General features: G+C 35.0%; 2 pseudogenes; both read right to left on the minus strand.

Annotated features, from left to right (window-relative positions):
• Positions 1-257: 257 nt before the first annotated feature.
• On the minus strand, positions 258-1,389 carry LOC140847558 (cytochrome b-like; annotated as a pseudogene).
• Positions 1,390-6,093: 4,704 nt separating this feature from the next.
• LOC140847576 (cytochrome c oxidase subunit 3-like) lies at positions 6,094-6,848 on the minus strand (annotated as a pseudogene).
• Positions 6,849-18,106: the final 11,258 nt, after the last annotated feature.

Here is an 18,106-nt window from a genome sequence, read left to right on the forward strand (position 1 = left end):
CATATTCTTTATAGCATATTAGCATGGTATATATACTTGTACATGTGGAACTTTAGTTGCTATGTTTCTTAGTTTCTATTTGCTAAAATAAATGCTTTGGTTGTGTATCTTAGGGTATTTTTCAGGAAATAGTTTATTAAGAATAGCTTTGGGAGTTGATGGTAATGCTGCTGTCTCTGTCCTGAATCTCAGGAATGTTTATAGCTTCCTTCACTGGTTTATAAGACCAGGGTATTAGATTACACTACAGAGACTCTTCATTTTATAAGGTTATTTTCAATAACACCTACAATTGGTGTAACTGCTATAATTAGTGTGAAGTAGACAATAGAGGCCACTTGCCCAAATAAAATGAAGGGTTGTTCTGTGGGTTATCCTCCAACTCAGGTTAATGTTAGGAGATCCACTTCTAAGAGTCAAAGTACAATTTGTCTCAGAGCCTGAAATATTTTAGTTCATTGGTTTGAAGTATGTGGAATTAGAATTAGTACTAGTACAAGAATTGATCAAATTAGAGCTAGTAAACCTCTTAGTTTAATAGGAATTTATCATAGGATTGCATATGAAACAGAAAATACCATTCTTACTTAATATGAAGTGGTGTATTTAAGGGATTTGCTGAAGTACAGTTATCTGCGTCTCCTAGCAGGTCAGGGAAAAATAAAACTAGGATTATTAACACTATATTTATGAGAAAAACCTTAAAATGTCCTTAATTGTGTAGAATGGGTGAAATGTGATTTTATATGAATCAGATATGATTCCTGTTTGATTATTATAATCTGTTTCATGTAGGGACAGAAGATGAACTAGTACTAAACCAAGAATGATAAAGGGAAAAATAAAGTGAGAAGCAAAGAATCGAGTGAGGGTTGCTTTACCTTCTGAAAAGCCTCCTCAAATTCATTCTACTAGGTTTGAGCTGATGTAGGGTATAGCAGAAACTAGGTTTGTAATAACTGTTGCCCCTCAGAAAGATATTTTTCAAAATGGTAATTCACTACCTACAAAGGCTGTTGCTATGACTGCAAATAAGAGAATAATTCCAATATTCCATGTTTCATTATAAGTGAAAGACCCATAATACATGCCTTGTCTGATATGTATAAACAGGCAAATAAAGAATACTGATGTGCCATTAGCATGTATGCATTGAAAAATTCATCCATAATTGACATCTTGACAGATGTGTGTAGCAGATTAGAATGCAGTTGTATCTGCTGTGTAATGTATAATTAGAAAGAGTCCTGTCAGAAATTGAAGAATTAAGCAAATACCTAATATTGAACCAAAATTTCACTATATTGAAATATTGGAGGGAGTGGGCAAATCAATAAAAGCTTTATTAATAATTTTAAATAGTGGGTGGTATTTTTGGATATTTGTCATCAGATTCTTGTTTCATTACAATGATGATTTTTCATGTCATAGATCATGGATTGAGTCCATGTGAGAATAATAATGACATATATTGTTTTAAGTGTTATTTTTGTGATTAGTTTTATGGGTTTTTCTTCAAAACCTTCTCCCATTTATGGAAGGCTTGTTTTAATTGTGGGTGGTGGAGTTGGGTGTGGTATTGTAATTAATTTTGTATGATATTTTTTTAGGTTTAGTCATCTTTTTAATTAATCTTGGAGGGATTTTTGTTGTCTTTGGGTATATGGCAGCTATGGCTATTGAAGAGTGTCCTGAATTTTGAGCACCAAATGCTGCTGTATTTATTACCTTTATTGCAGGTGTAGTGATAGAGTAGTTTTTAGTGTTTTTTAGGATTGATGGTGAGGAGCTGAGTATTATCTTTGAGTTTAAAGGTCAGGGTGACTGAGTTATATATGACACTGGAGATTCTGGATTTTTTAGTGAAGAGGCTATAGGGATTGCTGTTTTACATAGCTGAGGTACTTGATTTGTTTTAACAGGATGATCATTGCTGATTGGTGTTACTATTATTATGGAGGTTACTCAAGGAAATTAGATAGTAGGACTAAAATGATTGTTACTATAAATTATAAGAAATAGATTTTGACTGGCCTTTTTGTTTTGCTGTTAGCAGGGAGGCTTTTACTTGGGTATGTGAAGTGGATTTGGGTAAGACATTTTCTAGTCAGAATGGGTCCAGAAGGAGGGATGCTGACTTTTGGCTTGTTATTAGGATTTATTATGGTCATGAGTGTTGAATTATTGTGGGAAAATAGCTTAGTAATTTTGACATTTTAAAGGTATTTGAGTGTTTTTATAATATAAATTTTGAGATAAATTACATAGTTCTAATGCTTGAGTAAAGCCTAATAGTGTAATTATTCAGGCAGTGAATTTTAGTAATAGGGCATGGTTATTTCGGAAAGTGTTACTGGAGGGATATTGTTAGTAAGAATCCAGCAAGGATGCTTCCGAATATTAGGCACTTAATTAATTGATTAGTGTTGGGTTATTTTCATTAATATTGTTTAAGGTAATGAATTGAGGCTGTCCAAATAGCACAAATACAATTCGAGTGCTGTAAGCAGCTGTTACGGAGGTACCTAGAAGAGTCATAAGAAGGGCTCAGGCATTTATATATGACATGTTAGCAGCTTCAATGATAAGATCCTTGGAGTAGAATCCTGCGAGGAAGGGCATTCCTGTCAAAGCTAAGCTTCCAATAATGAGAACAGAAGTAGTAACAGATAGTGCATTAAATGGGCCTCCTATTTTTCAGGTATCTTGTTCTTCATTTAGGCTGTGAATGATTGACCCCAAGAATATCCATAATATAGCTTTATAGGAAGCATGGGTGCAGATATGTAGGAAAACTAAGTGTGATTGCTTAATATTACTATTATTAGACCAAGTTGACTTGAAGTTGAGAAGGCTACAATTTTTTAAAATAACGTTTTGGTAAGATCACGAGTAACTGTAAATAGAGTTGTAATAGCTGCTATGCACAGGTGTGCTGTTTGGACTATTTTGCTATTTTTTTTATTAGAGGGTAAAATCAGATTAAAAGGAACACACGTGCAACAACTCTTACACTAGAATGAAGTAGTTCTGATATGGGAGTTGGTCCTTCTATAGCAGAAGGAAGTCAAGGGTGTAGGTCAAATTGTGCAGATTTTTCTGGTCTCAGCTAGTAGTGGTCCTATTAAGGGAATTTTTATGCTATCAGAATTAAGGATGAAAATTTGTTGAAATTCTCATGAATTAAGATTGTAATTAAATCATGCCATGGAAACAAGAAATCCAATATATTCATTATAATTATACAAGTTTGCTTGCATAGCAGCAGTATTTGGATCTACTTGTCCAAATCATCAGCCAATAGGCAGAAAGGACATGATTCCAACCCCTTCCTAACCAATAAAAGGTTGAAAGAGATTAAAATTATTATTGCAATTAAGAAGATTAGTAGATAATTAAAGAATCATTTAATATGGGGGTCTGATTCTACGTATCATAGAGAGAATTCTATAATGGACCATGTGAGGAAGAGTGCTACTGGTGTGACTATTATGGAGAAATAATGTAATTTAAAGCTTATTATTATTTTCATAGTTTGGATGGTTATTCAGTGTCAATTATCAATCATCATTTCTTCATTTGAGTAAAAAATGTTGAAGGAAATACACTAGTGATAGAAGTAACTGCGACTTTATTTTTTATGTATGAAGGATAGATTTTTGTTTTTATACACACTGGTAAAATTGTTTAAGATTGGTATGACTAATATTGTTAATGTTATAAGTAAAGAGCATACTAGGATATTAATTATTTTTGCAGTTGTTTCCTATGACTAACGGATACTATCATCCTTTAAAAGTCTGAAAAGGTCACATTTCATACATGGAAGCATGAATTAGAAGTTCTTGTATTTTTTTTTTGGTACATAAGAAGCTAGAATCTTCTCATCAGATTTACAATCTGATGTTTTTGTTAAACTATTTTTACAGTAAAGTGAGCCTAGGATAATTTTTGTGTTTATTGATAGTATTAGAAGAGGTAATATGTGTAGAGCTATTAGAGTGTTCTCTTTTCTGAAGGATGGACTAATATTATTACTGTGGTGTGTATGTTTACCTCATTGAATAGATATTAATATACATGGAGGTTAAATAGCTGTAATAATATTATTAATTCCTATTAGAATTATAGTAGCATTGGATCATGAAAATGTTGCTATTGCTGCAAGTAGTTCTCCAATTAGGTTAATTGTAGGTGGAAAGGATAAGTTAGTTAGGCTTGCTAAGAGTCATCAAGTGGCTAGTAGTGGTAGGAGGATTTGTAGTCCTCATGCTAGTAGTATAGTTAGACTATGAATTTATTAATAGTTTGTGTTACCTAGGTAGAATAGTATGGATGATGTTAGATCATATGTGATTGATTATAAGAGCTGTAGCCCCTATGTAACTACATGGAATCTGGATTAAAATTGCTGTAAATACAAGTGCTATTTGACTTACAGATGAGTAGGAAATTAGTGATTTTAGATCAGTTTGATGTAAATAGATACAGCTTGTTATGATTATGACTCATAAAATATTAGGAATGGATAGGCTATGAAAGTTGATGTTGGTTTGAGAATAATAGTAATGAACAATATTCCATACCCTCCAAGCTTTAGAAGGACTGCTACAAGTACTATTCTTCCTGTGATAGGAACCTCAACATGGGCTTTGAGTAGTCAAAGTTGTAGACCATACAATGGTATTTTTACTATGAATTCTATTATACATGCTAGTCAAATAATTATATTGAATCAAGAGTCATTTATAGGTTTTGCTCAATATTGTAGTACAAGCAGATTGAGAATTCCTGTTATATTCTAAATGTACATTAGAGTTAATAAAAAAGGACATGAGTAAATTATTGTATGGAAGAGAAAGTAAAATCCTGCATTTAAACGTTCTGTTTGACTTCCTTAACATGTGTTGATAATAAGGGTTGGCACTAGTGTTGCTTCAAATATAATATCAAATATGATGAATTCAGAGGTAGTGAATGCTATGCGTTTTGGAGTGTAATAAATACAGTAATGGATATGTTCTTTTTTTAGTTAAACATTCATTAGATAAGTGAGCTTGGCTGGCTATTAACATTCATGGTAAAGGTCGTATTGTGAATGCCAGTAGAGGTGCTGACAGGGATCAGAATAAAAAGTCAGATCCAAAAAATCAGTGAGAAGTTTGAGCTAGTATTTTCACATTAGATTAAGGGACCTAGAGGCATGAGACTAATCAACATGCTATAAGATGTAACATTAATTCATATTAAATTTTTATTTGACAGTTATGTTGGGGTGATTAGTATAATTGAAGGTGTAATTAATTTTTAGAATGGGAGAAGATTTAGATTTTGAACATAATCTGCACCATATGTATTCGATATTAAAACTAGTAGGGATAGACCTAAGGCAGCCTCACATGCTGTGAAAACTAGTAGAATAAAAGTAACTATACTAACTAGCGTAAAATCAGTGCTTAAGACTGTAATAACCAGTATGACAAATAAGGATGATATTGTACCCTCTAGACATAATAATGGTGATATAAGATGTGATTGGTATATTAATATTCCTTCAAGGGAAATGGTGAATGCCAATATTGTGTTAATATATACTAAATCATTTGATAGCTGTAAATAGATCACAATCTAATGAGTTGAAATTACTTATTTTAGTTAAACTAGCTATAATATTCAGTTCATTCTAAGCCTTTTGGTGTTTCTTCATAAGCCTAGCTGATGGCTAGAAGTAAGGTAAGCAATAGAGCTACTGTAAGCATATTTTTAGGTTGTTTTTTCTGTGATGATAAGGGAAGTGGAAGAAGTAGTGCAATTTTCAGGACAAATAGTACAAATGTAATTACTATTAGGAAGAATTTCATAAAGAAAGGCAGGCATGCTGATCCTATAGGGTCAAATGTACATTCATAAGGGGGTTATTTTTTATAAATATATGTTTAGTTGTGGGAGTTGGAAAGCAAATAATATAAGTAAGGATGACAGTAGTGTATTAGTTGTTATAGCTAATAATAGGCATATTATTTTCTTCTGGAATTCTACCAGAACTTGTAGATGGGAAGTCAACTATACTGTATGTATTAAGAAAATAGGAAGCTAATAAGTAAATAAAGAATATAGGAATAAACATGCTACATCTATGAAATATCAGTATCAGGCAGCAGCTTCAAAATCAAAGTGGTGGTTGGATGTAAAGTGATATTTTAATTGTCGCAAGAGACATAAAACTAGAAAGGAAGATCTGATAATAACATGTAGCCCATTAAGTCTGGCAGTTACAAAAAAAGAAGAGCTTTATACCCCATCATAGATTGTGAAAGGAGTTTCATAATATTCACATACGTGAAGAAGTGTAAAAGAGATACCTAAGAGAATTGCAATAGATAGGGCTGAAAGTATGTGATTTTGATTCCTTTCTATTAAGGTACAGTGTGCTCAAGTAATTGCAACTCCAGAGGTTAGGAGAATTGATGTATTAAGTCGTGAAATTTGTAGGGGATTCAGTGGATTAATGCCTGTGGAGTGTCAACATCCTCCTATTTCAGAAGTAGAGGCTAATCTTGAAAGGTAAAGTTCTCAGAAAAAGCCTATGAAGAAAAAAATAAGATTATGGAATATCAAAGCCCCTTTTGAACTGTTAGTGTGTGATGACCTTGAAAAGTACGTTCTCGCACAACATCATGTCATCATTGATATATTATTTAAATGTTTGTTATTAGTCCTATAGCTAGTAGAATTAAAAAGTTAAAATGGAACCATACTGCAAGACCAGATGTTAAAAGAAAGAATAATGCTCCAGCTAAGGGCCAAGATCTTGGGTTCACTATACAGCAGGAGTGAGTTTGATGCATCAGGTGTTATCATGTAGATAAGCCTAACTAGTGAGGTAGTTAGTTGTAAACAGGATTACAATAATAAAAGTAGTTGTTGCTGCAGTAAGGTTGATTGATATTAAGGCTAAGGTTGTGTTAGGCTGGAGGAAGGAAAAACAAGGACATGCAAACAGAACAGAGAGATGCCATAGGGGGAGAAAAGACCAGACCCCAAGGTCTGTGCCTTATGTGGAAAGGGGACAGCTCTTTCTGAATTCCATCCCTCTGATGTGCCAACTAAGACCCATATGTCAGATGTCAGCCTGCTTTCTCTTGGAAGAAAAAAAGTTTTTAGTTGTCTATTATGTCACCTTTAGCCAATCATACCTCTCCACACCCCTTAGGATAGCTTGCCATCTCCTCCCCCTCCTAGTCCCTTACAAGCCCCCACCTCCCTGACTGGGTGTGACTTCCCTGGCTTGTAATACCCAGACTGCAGAACATACACCTAGGAGTTGTACTCAAATAAACTACCTGGCCCTTTGTTGCCTCTCTTCACCTGCTTATTTTGGCTAAAATTTATATTACATTTGATGCCAAAACCCAGGAAGGAGCATGAGCATGGGGCCCCAACCAGCCACCAATGGCCCACCCCCTCCTCCAACCCAAGACCTCAGTCTGCCCTCCACTGCGTGGACTATTTTTCAATGAGTCTCTCAGTTTCCCCCAGTCTGCTTCCCTTCCTAACTCCATTTCACCTGGTCCTTTAGAAATCATATGTACATCCAGTTAGGGCATCCAGACCCTGGGCATTTGGCCTACCCTCTCCAGGCATCTGGCCGGCTCCTGGCCCTGCAGTATGGGAAATGTCCCTAACCCAGGTTTCAGGATGTTTGTGGGCATCTGGCCCGCCCTGGCTCTGTGGTGGGGGGAGACATCTCTCAGCCAGGTTCCCAGTATATCTCCTCTGACTTGGCACACTTGGGACACTGGGCACTCCTCTCAGTGGGATTATTTGGGAAGTGGCATGGACATGGGGAACCAGCCCTCAAAAGCAGAGGCTCAGACCCCACTGCGGTATCTCATTTCCAATTTGGCTGCTCTATATTTGTCCAGAAAGTTTACAAATGGGAGCTGGTCTTTCTTTGCTCTGAGCCCAGGCCTCAGTATCCCTTGGACAACAAATTTCACTGGCCTCCTGAGGGAATTTTCTATTTTAGCCTCCTCACTGACTTGATTAATTATTGCCACTGGAGGAGAGAGTAGAGTGAAATCCACATGTGCAGGCTTTTTGGACTTTGCACTCCCGCCCAGACCTTTATGTTAAATGTTCAATGACTCAGGTTCTCCTGGCCCGATCTCCAGTTAAAGATTGTCAGCCTTTTACTCTGCCCAGTCCTCCCTTTTCAGATCCGCCAGAAAATCTCAGTCACCTGCCTCCTTCAGCTCGTGATCCCCTCGCCCTCTCCACCACCATCTTTAAGTCCTTTGTCTTCACACGTGTCACCACCATCATAAAGTCCTACATTCTTAACCATGCCATTGTCCTGCTCTCCTCTTCCAATGGCTGCACCATCCCTTCCCCTCTCCTTCTGTCTTCACCACCCTCTTCCCCCACGGGAACATGCTCCTCCCACCCTCTGGTTCTGGAAACCACAGACAGGAAGCTGAGGAGAGGGAAGGCAATTGGGTATCAGTGACTCAAGTCTTTATATCGGTTTGTCTCTCTGTGGATATGTTTTTGTGTGGGGAGTGTTGCTGACTGTAGTCATTGTGTCTCAGTTTGTATGTTTGTGTGTCTAGGTGTGTAGATGAAAAATATTTTCCTACCTCTGGGTGGTATTAATAAAAATTGATTTAAAATAAAGCACTTGTGAAAATTGGGCATTCTAAAACTTCCAGAAAATCTGATAAAAATGTTAAGCATTAATACTAATTTGGGTTTGGCAGAGGTAGGCAAGTACTTGTAGCTATCAGCTCCCCAACTTTACCTAAGGCCATTTATGTTGATGTTATCTGCTAAATCTTTTAAAAATAAAATGCTTAAATGCTTGCCTTTGTCTAATATTCAGTAAAGGTCTTGTAAGTAATCTAGCATAGTTGTTACAAATGAGTGAACTAAATAAGTGTTGGAAGTAAACACTTTTTAAATTGTGTGTTACAGTGTGTATATCTATCTACAGCCTAGAAATCTTATCTAGCATAGTTGTTACAAATGAGTGAACTAAATAAGTGTTGGAAGTAAACACTTTTTAAATTGTGTGTTACAGTGTGTATACCTATCTACAGCCTAGAAATCTTTGTGGTAACCTAAAATCTTAAAGTTTTGCTAAGTTAAAAAGATACTTTGTGCTTAGTGAGGGATTGTGTTGTAAAGCTCATATTAACAGAAATTATAAAATATTCATAAATTTGTCAATCCAAAGAACTGCTAGTGTAACAGTTTAGTGTAACCTACTTCTCAGTGTTCACTAAAAATTAAGGTACCTAATAGTTTTAAGTTCTAATTAAAACTACTCAAAGTAATAAGGAAAAGATTTCTGCATGCTAAAGAATGTGTCTTTTGATAAAAGAAACTGTTGTGAAGTACAGCTGTTTATTTACAGGGAGAAATCTAAATGTAAAAAAGGTTGTAGAAAGCTTATAGAAGAATTTAATAGGGTCATGCTATAATTGTATAAAGTATGGAGCAAAATTAAAACTTTGTTTTCAGTTAAAAAGACAAAGTTTTCTTAACTGTTAGTCTGCTCTTACTATTGAAAAATTGCAAAAAGTTCTCTAATTGTTTTATCAAAGCAGTTTCTCATGCCTAAAATCTCAATGAATTGTCAGAGTATTTAAGAAAATGAGAACTTATTATTAAAAGGACTAAAAGCTAAAGTTTGCTAACAACTGTGTAGCCTTCTTTATTTGCCTTTGAGGTATTTTGTTGTTGTTCTGGTTAAGTAGATAAATATTGCTTCAACCCTATTTAAACAAGTGCCTTAAGATTTTTAACAGCTTCCCAAAATCAAATTCAAAAAGGTGCTTTTACCTCTAGTTAACTTTGATATTTTCCATAGGGCTCCTGGAACATGTCAGAAGAACTTTTTCTCATTGGAGAAAGTATTTGGCTAATTTAGCTTATTTACCTGATATATAATTACCTGCTTAATTGCCTAGAAAGCACTGTCAGAAAGAATAATGCTAAACATTGTTACTAAATGTTTTGTGTTACAGAAATATCAGAATTTCATTATGTCAACTGTCTTACAGTAAGCTCTCATCAAGTCTTTAACCATTGTCATTTTTAAATCTTTTATTATTTATAGCCACTATTTTATTACTCTTGAGCTAGTAAAGAACTAGATTTCAGCAGAACAGCTACGAGTTACATAGGATTAAGTAAACTAAAGAAGATGATTTTGTTGCTTTTTGTTTCAAATGTTGTTGATAAAGTGTTTTAAGGTTTGTCTCTTAAGCTGACAACAGTTTAGTGAATGACTGCCTTATAAGCAGAATGGAAACTTTATCTTTCCCTCTACCTGATCCCTCCAGAATTTAAAAACTCTCAGTAACTATTTTTATGTTTCATGGTAGTATGTTTATTTGCACAAGTTCAATAAGAATCTGCTTTCCTTGTAAGAGGACCAATTAAAAACACTGGTTATATTACCAAAACTTTGACTGGAACGTCATACCTGAGAGACACATATGTAAACTCAGATATGAACAGACAGCTTTAAGGGACTAAGATTGGCTTTATAAAAACTGGCCTGGTACCTTGCTTACAGAGTTCCCAGCAGCCTTACCAGGTGAGTAAGGAAGGTCACTGCCTGGCAGGTGCAGGAACCTCAAGAATGTCTTGGGAACCTCAGAGAATAGAGGAATTCTCCTAAATGTACACGTACTGCAGGCACAACCTGATGGCAAGTCTGGCTTGCCTTTCTAGACTCAAGAAGCTTTTAAAAGTCCAATATGAAATTCTTTATACAGTTCCAGCAAAACATATTTAAAAGAGTCTATGTGATCAATTGCTCTTCTTGCTGCACTTATGCTAACAATCAATCCAACTGTTAGTTATTTTCTTAATCTGGCTACTTCTAATAAAAATGAAGGTAATTTTAGAGAAAAGTATTGTTTCAATAATGCAATCTTATCTATACTAAATCCCAATATTATTTATTGAGATGTAAACTTGATCCAGCATTCTAGTCCCCCTTAATGGCATTGCTAATGCCCCTACTGAGCCCCTTAATAACAGTTTGTGGTTTACTCTTAGTTGCCCCTTGTGTCCTCAGGTTCCTCCAACAGCGGCTAACCAATATGACCTGGGTCGCCACCAACCAGATGTTACTTCACTGTTACTCACCTCTTCCCATTGAATGCCCTCCTTTGGCCTAATACAAGCCTCAAACCCCCATGGTGCCTGTTGTCAGCTGGAACTAGCCAGATCTAGTCATCGCCCATTATGACCAAGAGGCCGGAATGTTAGCTTGGAGGAAGGAAAAACAACGACATGCAAACAGTACAGAGAGATGCTATACGGGGAGAACAGACCAGACCCCAAGGTCCGTGCCTTATATGGAAAGGGGACAGCTCTCCCTGAATTTCATCCTTCTGATGTGCCAACTAAGACCTGGATGTTAGCCTCCTCCCTCTTGGAAGGAAAGAAAGTTTGTAGTTGTCTATCATGTCACATTTAGCCAATCATACCTCTCCACACCCCTAGGATAGCTTCCAACTCCTCCCCCTCCTAATCCCTTATAAGCCCCAGCTCCCTGACTGGGTGTGACTTCCCCGACCTGTAATACCCAGACCGTGGAACATCACCTGGGAGTTGCACATAAATAAACTACCTGGTCCTTTGATGTCTCTCTTCTCCTGCTTATTTCAGCTAAAATTTATCTTACAGGTTGCACTCCCAATTAAGAGTATTAGTAAATGACCCATGGTGATATTAGCTGTTAATCACACTACAAATGTAATACGTTGAATAAATAAACTGATTGTTTCAGTAACTACTAATATAGGAATGAGTGGGGTTGGTGTGTCTTGAGTTAAGAAATGAGCAAGAGATACTTCTGGTTTGTGCCAGAACCCTGTAAGAACTCTTGCTGCTACTAAGGGAAGAGCTGTGCCTAGTTTTATTGATAAATAGATTGTGGCTGTAAATAAGTGAGGTAAAAGGCCTAATAAGTTTGCAGAGGCAATAAAAGTAATTAGTGACATTAGCATTAAGGCTCAGGTTTGTCCTTTTTCATTACATATAGTTATTATTTGTTTAGATGCTTGTTGCAGCAATCATTGTTAAATAGATACAATATGATTAGTATTTAGTCATTTTGATGTTGGAAATAAAATGGTTGGAAACATAAGGATAATAATAAGAGGAATTCCTATTATCATTGGGGTAGTAAAAGAGGCAAATAAATTTTCCTTCACTTCTCAAGGAGTGCTGGTTTTGTAATGTGTTTTTATTGTAGTTTCTATGCTTTGAGGGTATTGATATTTGAATATTTTCACTGAAATAAAATAGAGTTAAGATTATTGACAGGATTGTAGGAGAGACATACTCTCTATCTTTAACTTAAAAGGCTAATGCTACTAGCTTCTTAATGACCTTAGAGTATAGATATAGATCGGTGTTCAAATATCTTTAATGGAACTAGTTCAAGGACAATTGTCATGAAGCTGTGATTTCAGCTGCAGATCTATGTTCACTGTCTGTAAAATAGACCTGACTGGCTAGATATTATGGTTGTTTGGTTTAATAATCCAGGAATTAGGTTTAAAAAGCTAAAGTTGGAACTGCGAAAGAGTGTAAGACATCTTCTGATGTGATAAGTATTTGAATTGTTATCTCTATACATAGTCAAATCAAATTATCTACTTCCAAAAGCTGTATTTCACCTGGTTTTAAGTCTTGTGTAGGGACTATATATGAGTCAAAATTTAAATCCTCATAATCTGGGTATTCATAGCATCAGCCTTATTGATTGACCATTGGTTTTACAGTTAGTGAGGGGTTGTTGATTTCATCTATTATGGTAAAGAATATGTAATGAAGACAAGGCAAAAAGGATAAGAATAATTGCAGGCAGGACGTTCAAATAGTTTCTACCTCTTGGGTATGTATTGTACTTGTATGTGTTAGTTTAGTTGTTACTATAAGTGCAAATGGTCTATAGAACTTAGAAACTAATTAAGAAAACAACTATCAGTGTATGATCATGAAAATGAAGTAACTCTTCCATAATAGCGGATGTGGCATCTTGGAAGCCTAACTGAAAGGGGTATGCTAGATAAGCATAAAGGGCATAAACATTTAACTTTGACAAAGTTATGTAAATTCTAATATTTCAGTAATTTAGAAAGGCACAGAGGTTATGATATTGGCTTGAAACCATTTTTGGGGGTTCAATTCCTCCCTTCCTTGCTTATTCAAATTTACAAAGGCAGGTTGTTCAAATGTATGGTAAGGCGGCAGACAGCCATGCAATCATTCAAGATTAGTATTAGTTAGCTCTAGTATGTGCACTGTTCACTTAGAAGTGAAAGCTTCTTAGGTTATGAAAATTATTACAGCAGTCAGTGAGATAATTGACCCTATAGATGATACAGTATTTCATGTTGTGTAGGCAACTGGATAGTCAGAATACTGTTGTGGTATTTCTGAAAGTCTGAGGAAATATTTGGGGAAAATAGTTATATTAACATCTACAAATATTATTGTAAAGTGGATTTTTGCTCATAGGACTAAGGGTATACCGTGAAGAAAAAAGGGAGATCAGTGTAAAAATCTTTTTACAACAGCAAAAACTGCTCCTATAGAGAATAGATAGTGGAAGTGAACTACTACATAACAAGTATTGTGAAGAACAATATCTAATGGTGAGTTAGCTAATACAATACCAGTTAGGCTCCCTACTGTAAATAAGAAGATAAAGCCTAGAGCTCATAATATGGCTGGAGATCATTTTACCATGTTATGTTTCCACCACGCAGAGCTGCTAAATAACTAAATACTTTTACACCTATAGGGACTGCAATAATTGTAGTGGCTGATGTTAAATAGGCAAATCAAACTAAATGCCATAAGAAATAAAAAAACGTGACTAGGAAACTGGAAGAGTCCAAAAATTTTACCTCTAAAATCAGTTCAAAGCAATTTTTCTACTTCCAAACAACATAGTACTGTAAATCTGACTCAGTGCAATTAGACAAAAATAGAGAATAAAAGCCATCAAAATCAGAAAAATAGTGATATTTTCTTGATGGTAAACAAAGTAAACCCTAAAAAGTGTATTTAAATGTAGTTAACTATTAGAAATAATAAAATATTTCAATTTAGTTACAACATTCAAATATAAAATATAAAATTCATTTGTGTTTCTATACACTAACCATGAATTATCTGAAAATAAAATTAGGATCATAATCCCATTTTCAAAAGCATAAAAATATAGAACTCAAGAATAAACTTATTAAAAGAACAAAAGATACATACTTTGAAAACTACAAAATACTGAGGAAAGAAATTAAAGTTAAAAATTAAATGGAAAGAAATTCTGTATTCATGGTTGGAAGATAACGTTAAAATGTCCATATTACTAAAAGCGGTCTAAATACTCAATGTAAATCATCACAATCATACCAGCATTATTTATAGAGCTATTTAAACGAATCTAAAATTAACACAGGACCACAAAAGACTCTGAATACCCGATTGTCTTGATAAAGAACATTACTCAAGGGCATCACACTTCCTGATTTCAAAACATATCACAAACCTACATGAATTAAAACTACGTGGTATTAGCATAAAGACAGACTTTGGTAAATGGAACAGAACTGAACACTAAAAAGGCCATGCAGGATTTTGACTGGCTAGAATTGAATTTGGTTGACAAATTTGGGGTATAATTGACATCCTAATGACACTGTCCTTCTAATCCATGTATATCACATGTACGTTTTAATGTGTTAACCTTAGTTTCCTCTTAGAAATGCTTCAAATGTTTTAATGTAAAATTATTGCATGTTTTCCATGTTGGTTTGTAAATATTTTTGATGCTCCTATAGTGTTTCATTTAATTTTCCAATTATTTACTTGGACATAAAAATACACTTAATTTTTTAATATTGACTCCCCTCCTGCTATCTTCCCATGTTTTTGTCCTAAATCTAGAAGATATTTCTTGTAGATTGTTTTGCACTCTGTGTGTAAAATAACATTTGAAAATTCCAAGCATTCTTCTTATCCCTTTCTGACCTTTAGGCCTTTTATTTAATAATCCTAAAAATCATGCAAAAGTAATGGTAAGATCTGGCATTCTGTCCTTGTTCCTGAATTTCGGTGGAAAACATTTGTCTTTTATAATTGCATGTTAAGTAGGTGCTTTTTTAGAGGATGATAAATTTCCCTTCCATTTCTAGTTATTTTTTAATATTTGAATTTTGGTTGTTGGATTTTGTCTCATATTGAGATGATAATATAGATTGTTTAGTCCATTGATTTTGAATATTGATCCAACACTTAATTCATATGTTTCTGGTTTCAACTGTCAAAATATTGTTGAGGATTGTTGTTCCTATATTCATTTGGAATAGTAGTAATAAAATCTGTTCTCAGAACACCATTTTTTTATTTTGGTGTTTGATATCATTAATCTACAATTACATGAATAATATTGTGTTTACTAGGCTCTCCCCTTCACCAAGTCCCCCCCATATACCCCTTCACAGTCACTGTCCATCAGTGTAGTACAATGCTGTAAAATCACTACTTGTCTTCTCTGTGTTGCACAGCCCTCCCTGTGCCCACACACACACTATACATGCTAATTGTAATGCCCCCTTTCTTCTTCAGAACACTATATTTTATTTTTGGTATCAGGATTATTTTGAAATTGCATAATGAGAACAGTATAGTACCCTCCTATTATTGTTCCTAAAGTCATAGGTTTATATCCTTCAATGACATGAATATTAGAGTTTCTGTTTTTTCCTATACACGTTTTTGTATTACATTTTCCATTAATTAACAGTTATAAACATCTGGCTTGAGATTTCTTTCATTGCATATAGTATCTGATTACAAATACAGTAATAGAGGTGAAAGGCTATTCCTAGTTTCTATTTCTTCTTTGATTACTTTGACTGTCTTGTTTTTCAAGAAATGTGTCTATATTTAAAGTTTCAAATTTGTTACTGTACTGTTGCTATAATAATTATTTATTATCCTTTTAATATCTGAGCATTTATAATGATATTCATACTTGTAATTCATTTTTCCATTTTTACACATGTGTTGCTAATTCTATAAATGTTTCAATGACATGAATATTAGAGTTTTTGTTCATTCCCATACATTTTTGCAATTATCATTATTATTTTCTTCCCTCAAAACATGTTAGATTATCTTTCTCTTTTTCCTAGCTTCTTAAAGTAGAACCTTAGATTATTGAATTAAACGTTTTTTGTAACTGGGAAAAAAGATGGCAGAAACCACCTCTACATACACTTTAAGTAAACAACTACAGCAAATGCAACTAACTTTGAAAATGACCTGAAGACTTCAGACAGGATATTTACATCTGGTGAAGAAAGGTAAAATGGCAGAGCTGCAATCAATCTGGACCAAAACTTTTCTGCCATCCCAGATCACAAGGAAGAGGAATGGGGATGTGATAAGCACTCTGGTATCCTGTGCACATGGCACTGGAGATCTCTAGGAATATGGCTCCACATTGCATTTGTCTTTGGCAATTAATGGGGCTGGACACCAGGGATAGTTGGAGCAGTCTGGGAGGCTAAGACTCCTTTCAACTTGTGGAGGACAGGCACACTTCATCAGTCCCACTGAGACCAAACACAGAAGCAGCAGTTTATAAGATTTACCAGAAGGAGAAAGTGTATCAGAGCAATGGGGTTCAGTAGGTAAACTAGCTGGAAGAAGAAAGGTACATGGATTATGTTTTCCCAGGATTCCCTTAACCTAACTTGTCAGGCATTCATGGGAGCCAGCTCCAAATGCTCCGTCTCTCTCCGTGGTGGCTAAGCCCCAAAGCACACTTCCCTGCATTCTCACCCTGCTCAGCCATCAGTGGTCAGACATTCCTGCCTGGAAGGTAAAGGGAGGGCACATTCCTTTTAGAGGTGAGCTATCAGCCACTGTGGAAGGAGATTAGTCACTGACTGCAGGCAGGCAGAAAGGAGGCCCTGCCTAAAACTCTCAGAGCAACTGTAGTCATGCCACAAAGGAAAACCAGGCACTAGTGTGCAAAGAGTCTTGAGTTTCTGGGTACCACCCAGGTACTTTTTCATAAAGTCATTAGTTTCTAGACCAGAAACAGATGATTTATCTAACACAAAGGAAGAAACCCAGAAACTCAGATAGAATGAGGAGATGGAGGAATGTGTTACAAACAAAAGAGAAAAGAAGGCAATAGAAAAGGATGAATGAAATACAGATTACCAATATTCTTGATAAAGATTTCAAAGTGACATTCATAATAATGTTCACAGACATGGGGAAAAGAATTGATGATGCCAGTGAGAACTTCAACAAAGAGAAGATCTGAAAAAAAATCACTGAGGCTGAAGAATACAACACATGACATGAAAAATACAATGGAGGAAATGAATAATAGATTCCTGCAATAGAGGAGACAATCAATGAGATGGAAATTAGAGAACAGGAAAATAACAAAGTGGAGGAAGAAATACAAAGTTTTATAAAATGAGAGGAGGTTGATTCAACTATTCACAAAATTGGTCAAGGAACACACAAAAAGTGCAGACTATGACATCTAATACATAAAGTGTGGAAAAGAACAAAGAAAAAATAAAAGTACTGTTAGATTGCCTTTGAAATAGAGTAGTCACCAATTTAAGAAAGACCGTTATATAGTAAACAGGCTATCTTGAACTTTTGATAACCACAAAACTAAAGCCTACTATAGATACGCAAATAAAGAGAAATTCAGTCACAACACTAAAGAAATTCATGAAATAAGAAGAGTATAAGAGAGGAAAAAAGTAGAGAGTACCTATAAAAACAACTATAAAACAATTAATGAAATGACAATAAGTACATATCAATAATTATCTTAAATGTAAATGGACTATATGCACCAATCAGAAGACAAAGAGAGTCAGAATGGATAAAAGAAAAACAAGGCCTATTTTTATGCTTCCTGCAAGTATGACTTCAGACCCAAAGACATACACACACTAAAATGAAGGATTGGAAATAGCTATTTTGTGCAAATAATAGGGAGATAAAATAAGAAGTAGCATTACTTATATCAGAC

Source organism: Manis javanica, chromosome Y (genome assembly GCF_040802235.1).
Source record: "Manis javanica isolate MJ-LG chromosome Y, MJ_LKY, whole genome shotgun sequence".
NCBI lineage: Eukaryota > Metazoa > Chordata > Mammalia > Pholidota > Manidae > Manis > Manis javanica.